Source organism: Spermophilus citellus, assembly GCF_964194105.1.
Source record: "Spermophilus citellus genome assembly, chromosome: 3".
Classification (NCBI taxonomy): domain Eukaryota; kingdom Metazoa; phylum Chordata; class Mammalia; order Rodentia; family Sciuridae; genus Spermophilus; species Spermophilus citellus.
Genome location: NC_138184.1, coordinates 230827105 through 230837135, shown reverse-complemented (window position 1 = coordinate 230837135; position 10031 = coordinate 230827105).

Sequence of the window (10031 nt, the reverse complement as noted above, 5' to 3'; positions counted from 1 at the left end):
TCCACATACTGTGGCTCCATGTCCTGGACTCCATGTCCTGGGCTCCACGTCCTGGGCTCCATGTCCTGTGGCTCCATGTCCTAGGCTCCACATCCTGTGGCTCCACGTCCTGGACTCCATGTCCTGTGGCTCCATGACCTGTGGCTCCACATCCTGTGGCTCCATGTCCTGGGCTCCACGTCCTGGTCTCCATGTCCTGGGCTCCACGTCCTGTGGCTCCATGTCCTGTGGCTCCACGTCCTGTGGCTCCATGTCCTGTGGCTCCATGTCCTGGACTCCACATCTTGGGCTCCATGTCATGTGGATCCACATATTGTGGCTCCACATCCTGTGGCTCCATGTCCTGGACTCCATGTCCTGTAGTTCCATGACCTGGGCTTCATGTTCTGTTGCTTCATGTCCTGTGGCTCCACGTCCTGTGGCTCCACATCCTATGGCTCCATGTCTTGTGGCTCCATGTCCTGTGGCTCCATGTCCTGGGCTCCATGTGCTGTGGCTCCATGTCCTGTGGCTCCATGTCCTGGACTCCATGTCCTGTGGCTCCACGTCCTGGGCTCCACATCCTGTGACTCCATGTCCTGGACTCCACGTCCTAGGGCTCCATGTCCTGGACTCCACGTCTTGGGCTCCATGTCCTGGGCTCCATGTCCTAAACTCCATGTCCTGTAGCTCATGACCTGGGCTTCATATTCTGTCGCTCCATGTCCTGTGGATCCACATACTGTGGCTCCACGTCCTGTGGCTCCATGTCCTGGACTCCATGTCCTAGACTCCATGTCCTGTAGCTCCATGATCTGGGCTCCACATCCTGGGCTCCATGTCCTGTGGCTCCATGTCCTGTGGCTCCATGTCCTGGACTCCATGTCCTAGACTCCATGTCCTGTAGCTCCATGACCTGGGCTCCACATCCTGGGCTCCATGTCCTGTGGCTCCATGTCCTGTGGCTCCATGTCCTGGACTCCATGTCTTGGGCTCCATGTCCTGTAGCTCATGACCTGGGCTTCATGTTCTGTCACTCCATGTCCTGTGGCTCCATGTCATGTGGATCCACATACTGTGGCTCCACATCCTGTGGCTCCATGTCCTGGACTCCATGTCCTGGGCTCCACGTCCTGGGCTCCATGTCCTGTGGCTCCATGTCCTAGGCTCCACGTCCTGTGGCTCCACGTCCTGGGTTCCACATCCTGTGGCTCCATGTCCTGTGGCTCCACATCCTGGGCCCCACATCCTGTGGCTCCATGTCCTGGGCTCCACATCCTGGTCTCCATGTCCTGGGCTCCATGTCCTAGACTCCATGTCCTGTAGCTCATGACCTGGGCTTCATGTTCTGTTGCTCCATGTCCTGTGGCTCCATGTCCTGTGGATCCACATACTGTGGCTCCACGTCCTGTGGCTCCATGTCCTGGACTCCATGCCCTGGACTCCATGTCCTGGGCTCCATGTCCTAGACTTCATGTCCTGTAGTTCCATGACCTGGGCTTCATGTTCTGTTGCTCTGGAGGAAATACCCTGTGCAACAGTGAGTTTAGTAGATCATGAGTCACCCTGTAGTTGGTCCTGCCCCAAGGCAAGGAGACAGGCCTTTGGCCCCTGCAGTGGGCTTCTAGCAGCCAACACTCACAATGGCAGAATCAGACCCCTGGGACAGGCACCCAAGATCTGGTGGGCCCCAAAGGTGTCTGCTACTGCCTCATGAACCCCTGGTCCTTTCCTCTTCTCCGCCTTTGCCATGATATTCTCCCTCCCTGGAAGGATTTATCAGATCTTCCCAACACCCCAACTCCATTCTTCTGTCCCCTATTCCTTTTACCCTCACTTAACCACACAGAGCCTCTCATCTCTGAGGCCTCCTGGGTCTGAACTACACATTTAACATTGCTGGGCGTTATTGGTTCTTCGCCTCATGAATATCGTTTGCTTTTTCGACACACTTAGAAGTCCGTAACGGTAGTGTTAGGGATTGAATAATGCCCGCCAAGAAGACGTGTGGGAGTCCCAACCTCCAGAGCCTGAGAACGCGACCTCTCTTGGAGGTGGGTTGCTCAGCTCGGCGGTTAGCACGAGGTCCTGCTGCAGCCTGATTCAGTAAGACTGTGTCCTCAGGAGAAGGCCGATGTGAAGACAGGCAGGGGAGAACCAGGGGTGACAAAGCAAAGCCCAGGAGGCGCAGCTGCCAACCACAGAGCCAAGGACCGGGAGGCTCTGGAAGCAGGAAGGTGAGTCAGATCCTCCCCCAGAGCCTCTGGAGCAAGCAGGGCCCTGGACACCCGGATCCCAGACTTTCAGCCGGTCCCTAGTCCATCTCCCTCTTATTTCTTCTTCCTCTTTCTCCCCCTGAAGATCCTGTGCCTTCCCTGGGCCACCCCGACAACCTCTCCCTATCTGACGGTTGGTGGGACAATAACAGCAGGCACAGGTCCTGGTGACCAGACGTGGGCACCCTGAGGCCCATCTTCTACCGCAGTCACTCATCCCAGTGAAGACATTTAGTCATTTACTCAAACCTATGCCCTCTGCTCCTCTCCTGGTGGTGACAGGGGCTTGGACAGGGTAGGTAACTGGGCTGGGGTGACACTGCTGAAGAGGCATGCGAAAGGGAGGGGTCAAGAAGATAGGAAGGCCAGGCAAAGTGGCACACACCTGTGATCCCAGCAGCTCGGGAGGCTGAGACAGAAGGATCGTGTTCAGAGCCAGCCTCAGCAACAGCGAGGTGCTAAGCAACTCAGTGAGGCCCTGTCTCTAGATAAAATGTAAAATAGGGCTGGGATGTGGCTCAGTGGTTGGGTGCCCTGAGTTCAATCCCCAGTGTCAAAAAAAAGGAAGAGGATAAAGAGTGAGAGGAGGAGGGGGAGAAGGTGGAGGTGGATGGAGAGGAGGAAGGGGGGGATGAGGGGAGGAAAAAGAGGAAGGGGAGAGAAGAAGGAGGAGGAGAAGGAGGAGGAGGGAGAGGTGCAGGATGGGGAGAGGTGCAGGATGGGGGAGAGGTGCAGGATGGGGGAGAGGTGCAGGATGGGGGGAGGAAGCAGTGATGCCTGTCAACATGGATGAACTTGAAAACATGCCGAGTGAAAGAAGTCAGACATGAAACATCACATGCATTATCCTGTCTATAAAATGTCCAGGAGAAGCTGTGGCTGTCAGGGTTAAGAGGTTGGGACACTGAGTGGGGTAAGGCATTAGGCATTCAGAGGAGGGTGGGGCAGGGCAGCAGGAAGAGACCAGCAAGGTTAGGCCCAAGACCACTCGACCTCAGCCTCCCAAGTCACAGGGATTACAGGCATGTACCACTGCACCTGGATAAATGATGTATGATGTATGTGTTAAAGATTAAATTTTAAATAAATATTTGCACCTTTATTTTTTAAAATTTATTTTTATGTGGTGCTGAGAATCGAACCCAGTGTCTCACACATGCTAGGCAAGCGCTCTACCACTGAGCCATAACCCTAGCCCTTAAATAAATATTTGGGAAAAATATCTGCAAAATATGTGATAACTAAAGGGCAAATCTTCCCACATATAAAGAACTTTTATAAATCAATAAAAATCTGACCATCTATGAAAGGAAATGGCAAGATATTACCTAAGAATAGTTATTACCAATTTTCCTATTTTTATTGGTGCATTATTGTTGTACATAATGGTGGAATTTGTTATTATATATTTGTACATGCACACGATATTCCAGTATAATTTGGCCAATATAACTCTCCAGTGTTTCCCCTTACTATAATTTTTTAAAGGGATAAAGGAAAGTGAATGGAGTACTGATACTGACAGATGAGGTAAGGTGGCTGCATCTCAAAATAATGACTCTGAGTGAAAGAGGCAGGACAAGGGAGCACCCAGAGGTGCAGACTGCATGAGCTCAGACCCTAGGAGGTCAAATGCAGCCGTAGGGACGAGCCGCGTCAGTGATTGGACGAGGTAAAAAATAAGAAGGGGGGGATTTCAAAAAAGCACAAGGACGATTTGGGGGTGAAGCACATGCTCGTGATCTTGGCATTGGCAATGGCTTCACCACAGTTGTACGCTTACATCAGAACTTGTCGAATCGGACACTTGAAAGAAATGCAGCAGCCAGGCGTGGTGGGGCAGCTGTAACACCAGTGGCTCGGAGGCTGAGGCAGGAGGATCACACGTTCAAAGCCAGCCTCAGCAATTTAGCAAGGCTCTAAGCAACTTAGCGAGACCCTGTCTCAGAATAAAAATTAAAATTAAGAAGGGCTGGGGATGTGGCTCAGTGGTGAGCAACCCTGGTTTCAATCCCTTACCACACACACACAAAATAAAGAGGAGCAGCGTATGGCCTGCTAACTGTGCCTCACTGCAGCTTCTACAAAAATGGTGGGGCATTACCTAAAAGAAAATGCAAACATCCAATAACATAGTCTTTAAAACTCAGTATCCCTGAAGAAAGAAAAAATAAGGCACCATTTTTCAGCACTATCTTGGCAAAGGTGCTATAACAGAGCTGGTTTGGTTTTGACATAGGACCCAGTAAGCAGGCTGGCCCTTAGGCTGAAACTGGTCCTGCTTGACTTTATGCATGGCCCAGGCCTGCAGGGCTAGTGGCCTCCTTCCCACGGGCTTCTGGACAGCAGCAAGAGGCAGTGAGGCAGGCCTCCAGGTCAGCACAGACACCAGGTGGAGGCCCGAGTGGTAGTGAGCAGTCTGCCCCGCTCCTTGGCTGCTGACAAGAGCTGCTTCCCAGAATCAAGTGTGGACCACCGAACACGGCCCTCTGAGCTCAGCTCTGCAGAGCACGGGAATTGGATTTGAGCCAGAGACAAGCGGCTCAGTGCTGTACTATTTGCCCAATGAGGACGGTTCAGAGGACACAAAGGTGGCTTCCACCGCTTCTCCAACCATCTCTGCCATGGTCCAAAGAGACAAAGAAAACCACTTGTAGATACAGGACCAACCTTCACAATGAAGACCTTAAGACGTGGTCTCCAAGAGGACGTTTCCCTAGAGCAGGAGTGGCCGCTGTTTTAAGTCGAACTGAACTAAACCAAGTTTCCGTGTGGACAAGCACTGCTGTAGGCCTGAACTGACCAGAGCAGGAGGGGCCTCGCTCTGCGTGGAGGGCCAGCACACCCCAGGGAGCCAGCACAGGGGCAGCGGTCACTGCTAGAGGCCTCAAGTCTGCCAGCTTGCCCAGGCAGCACCAGGGAGAAGCAGAACCCAAGGCCAGGGCACGGATAATTTGCCAACACGGCCACTGACCCCGGATAATGGAGAAGTGACTGAGGACCTTGGCAGTGCTGCTAATCGTGATGAATATCTGTGTGGCCCTTCTGATAAATGTTCGTGGCACAGAAGAGCGGATGGAATGGTACAAATAATGATCCTCATTCGTTCTTAGACCTCTTTGCTGAAATTGCCAATTAAGATAGTGCTGGGAGAGGAAGTGATTCCCATCAGCAGAGAAAATGGCTTGAAACCAGCCTCTCCAACCCCAGATGCCAAGCGGAGCTGCTGGCGCCCGCAGCAGCTGCTGACCAGCTCTTGTCCCCAGGAATACTGTCTTGTCCTTGAGACGACCCCTGCATGCTGAGGACGTGTGAATGCCCATGCCCACCTCACCCTGCTGTCCCAGGCTGCTTCTTGATTCTGCTGGGTGGGGTGCACTGGCATGCCGGCCCCCTGGGTCACCACTGCAGCCTCGTGGGGCCGTGGTGCAGATCAGGAACAGCAGCAGCGCTGGGTGTCTGTGACAGCTGCCGGGCTGTGTGGAACCTGCCCTGGGGGAGGACATCGGAGATACCCAGGGTCCAGCGGGCACCACCCTGGCACCTGCACCTATGCTCTGTGGGTGATGGGTTCCCAGCCTGCGGGTAGACCCAAGACCCTCCCCGCCATCAGTCACCCTGGAACCTCGTCCTGGCCCTAGACGGTAAAAGCAGAAAAGTCTCACCCAAAATAGGGCCTATTCCTCTCCTGGGGTTCAGGCAGAATGTAGTGAAAACCGCACACCTAGACACGGGGAATTCGTCCCTCACAGGCTGGAGGCCACAGGTCCAGGGCGAGCTGTGGCAGGACCACACTCCCTCCCAGATGCCGGGTAGGACTGGCCCAGGCCTCCTGCCGGCTTCCGGGATCAGCTGGCTCGAAGCAGCACTGCTCCAGCCTGCACCCCACACCTCCAGGTCCAACCTCCCTGCCATGTGAGGACGCCAACGCTCGTGGGCTAGGACCCACTCTGATGACTAGCAAAGACCCTCTCTCCAAACAAGGCCACAGTCTGAGGTACTGGGGCCAGGGGGAGGGGGCAATGCAGGCCATGAGACAGGACAAGCAGGCCTGAGCCAGCCTAAAGTGAAAACTACAGAATTTTGTAAAAGTACAATATTGTATAATTGTATGATCCAATATACACACCAGGGGGAAACGGGCTGCGGCATTTATGCAAAAGGTCGACCCAAATCAGGCCATTGTACAGAGTATATCGCCCACTTCTCTGGTGCCCAGCCAGATCTGCCAAGAGTTCAGAGTAAAGACAGGACAGATTTACCTCACTCTTACTCCGACAGGTTTTCTACCAGGATTGAGGCGATCGATTAGATATACGGCCTCAGGAAAGCTCAGTATTAAACTGTCATTTTGTCAATAAAACGTCATTTCATCAATATAATGTCCGTGTGCCTGAATGTTTCTGCATAATTAATTCTGCTGATGCATTAAGGAATGTTATACACAATATTAATCAAAAAGTAGTGTCAATAGAAGGGTAATATATAAACCTAGATATAAAGATTACAAACCTCTCTGAAAGCTGTATTCCCACTGAGACACTTCTCATCCAGAAATATTTGTATTTTTTTCATAAAACTGCAATTTAAAAAATTAGTCAGTCAAGGAAAAGCAATTAGAGTAACATAGAGAAACCTCTTGGGAAATTAATTTTTTACAAAACATTGTTTGATAAATGGCACTCAGCGTCTACACGTCCTCTGAAGATGAAAGTGGCCAGGCCGCCACCTCCCGTGAAACTGCTGGTGTCCCCATGATAGGCCCCGAGGGCCCTCCCGTGGCACACCAAAGCCGGGCTTGGGAACTCTGGATGCCTCTGCCCAGCCACCTCCTGCAGGCGGGTGTGTGGGAGCCTGTGGGGTGGGCACGTGACCCTCTCACAACTGGCCTCAGCTCCTGTCCCCAAATCCTGCCCCCCAGTTGCTGATTTCTGTTCTTGCTCTGGCCTGAGGCACTGGGCACCTCCCTTCTCATGTGCCCAGCTGTGCCCTGCCCTGGTCCCTCTGAGGGGTGATAGAGGAGGCTTTGGGATGGCCCTGAGCCTGCTGCCTGAAGCCTCGCCTGGCCGACAGTTGTGTTGGTCGTTGGTCTGGTCGGGGTTCAGTGCCCCTAATCCAGCTCTGTTACCTGCCGTCCCGGGGGCTGGGCCCCATCCTGCCCAGGAGACAGACTCCCACATGTGCAGACGCTGGCTCTGGGCTCAGACACACGTGGGCTCTCGTCCTGATGGCACGTGCACCAGCTCTGTCACCCTGGACCAGGACTTGGAGGATGCCACTGGCTGCCCCATGTTCTGTGGCTTTCTGTGCCCAGAAAATGCCTGTTCCTGGCTGGGTACATAGCTCAGTGGAAAACCATCTGCCTGTCATGTGTGAGGCCCTGGTTTAATCCCTGGCACCACCAAAAACAAAGCTGCCTGGGCTCACACAGGTTGGTGGCAGGCGCGGCAGGGATGGCAGGGGTAGCTTTTGAAAGACACCTTTCTTCGGGCCTGGCAGATCAGCCTGAGCTACTCCATTCTCCTCACTTGACCCAAAAGGGCCAATCAGGAGGGGGAGTCAGGATTCCCTCCTGGTCACAGCCGGAGCAGCCACCACTGTGAACCTCCAAACCAAGGTCCAGGGAGAATCCAGCAGACTCCCTGGCTGCCTGGCCAGTGCACCTGTCACCCAAGTAGAGCCAACCCTGGTCCCTTCTCACTCCAGCCTGCGTGTCCTGAGGGAAAACAGCAAATCAGACACAGCCTAACTCTGGGGTGAATCTGACTTCCTGCCAGGCTCCTGCTCTCTCTGAGCCTCAGTCTCCAGACAGTGAAACGGGCACCATGGAAATGCTCTCACAGAAGCACAGAGGGGCTCAGGCCAAGTGGCCTGGCACATGCTCCAGGCCAGCACAGGCGGCCTCTGGCTCTCCATTTCAGGTTTCAGGCATGTGCCCCCTTACAAGTTCCCACCACCACCACCATCACCAGGCATGACTACTTAACATGGAACAGAAGGTGCACTGTGAAGGAGCCTGCATGCTCCAAGCGCCTGCTACGCACAGGCATTCCCCGCACATGCCGTAGTGTCCCCTACACCCTGCCTGGGGTTGATGTACAGTATCTCCGCTGTAGAGATAAGGAAACTGGAGCATCGAAGGATCAAGGAAGTTGCCCAGGTCAGGGGACAAGCTGCCGGAGAGCTGCGTGCACCTGGACCTGTCCAGCTGCAAAGGTCAGCTGGGTCCCAGGGGACGGCTTCTTCTGTGAAGCATCACCAGCCCACAGAATATGCAAAATGTGGCCAAGTGTCTTCGAGCACCCCCCACACTGCCATCGACCCCAGGGCCCAGAAATACTAGCCACATGCTCCCCCACTGACTGCACACCTGTCCTGTTCCCTGCGCTCCTGCTGTATCCCTGACTACTAAGATCCTGTTCTGAGTCAGTAGCTTATTCCTAATGGATTCCTAAAATCGTTTTGAATGAGAGAGCCTGGGAGTGTCCTGTGCGGTCCAGCCTGGCCTCCTGGGCTCCCGTGATTCTCCTGCCTCAATCTCTTGCAAGGCGGGGGCTCTGGGCACACATCACGGTGCCACATTTTATGAAAAATCATCTAACTTTTCCATTCACAATGTAACATAAAGAAACTGTTGTGAATTGTTTCATATTTGTTTTTCTTTTGTTTCCAGAAACTTGAATGCATTTTAATATGGAGGTTCACATTGTATTAATACAGGGCAGGCGGGTCCACAACTGCAGATCGCCAGATGCAGTCTTTTAAAACCTCTGTAGCTGGCAAGCAGATCTTATTAGTTCTGTATATCATTAAGAGGCTCATGCTCACATCAAATCATCCTTATTAATTTAATTATTAAACCAAATTTGCAATAATTACAATCCCTTTCCAAAGAAAAATTGTATTATCAATATATTTCCCATCAAGTATTCCTATGAGTTCACAATTATCTACAGACACATTCAAGCTCTGAAAAAGGTCCCACATGTTAAATATCTCATCTTCTTCCTCTGATACCCTTTGTCATCTAAAAATGTTTTATAATCATTTGGGAGAGGCGAACTCTATTTCTTAAGTTATAAGTCATCAGTTAAAGGAAGGTTGTTTTGATATATTCAAGTCATGAGACACTTCCTATGCATATTTTTTTGTCTGTGTAGGAGCCAAGCAAGCATTTTCACCTCGTGGCAACGTAAGTGCAAAAGATTCACTAACTAAAGATAAGTGCAGCTGGGTGATCATTCAGGATGATGAAGAGGTGACAGCGATTATCGTGATTAAAATGTGCCCTAAATTACTGTCCAGCAAAGTCGACACCCACGGGGGGCTGCAGACCTCCAGCCACCCATGGGGGAGCCCTGGGGCAGGGAGAGCAGGTCCTCCTCGGCTGGCTCAACACAGTACAAGGTTAATCGCTGGGATTGTCCCCACTCAGGGCTGCAGGCCTACCACTCTCCTGGGCACCAGCAGCTCAATATGTATTTGATGAAGTTTTTAAAAAACAATGCATTATTTTAAATAGTTTGTTATGCAAATATAAGGTTTATGGGCACAAAGGAGAGGTTCTTCTTTGCTGCAAATTTCAAGAAGTAACTGATCAAATAAATTATAGAAAGATTATATACAAATAAATCCATGATTTATAATGAACGCCAAATGCATAGACTACATATTCTCATTATTAGATATTTCACTAAGAAGCCAGAGGAAAAGAATACACAAATTTAAAAAATAACTAAATAAATATGACAACCAGTAATTAGCTCATTTTAGTTG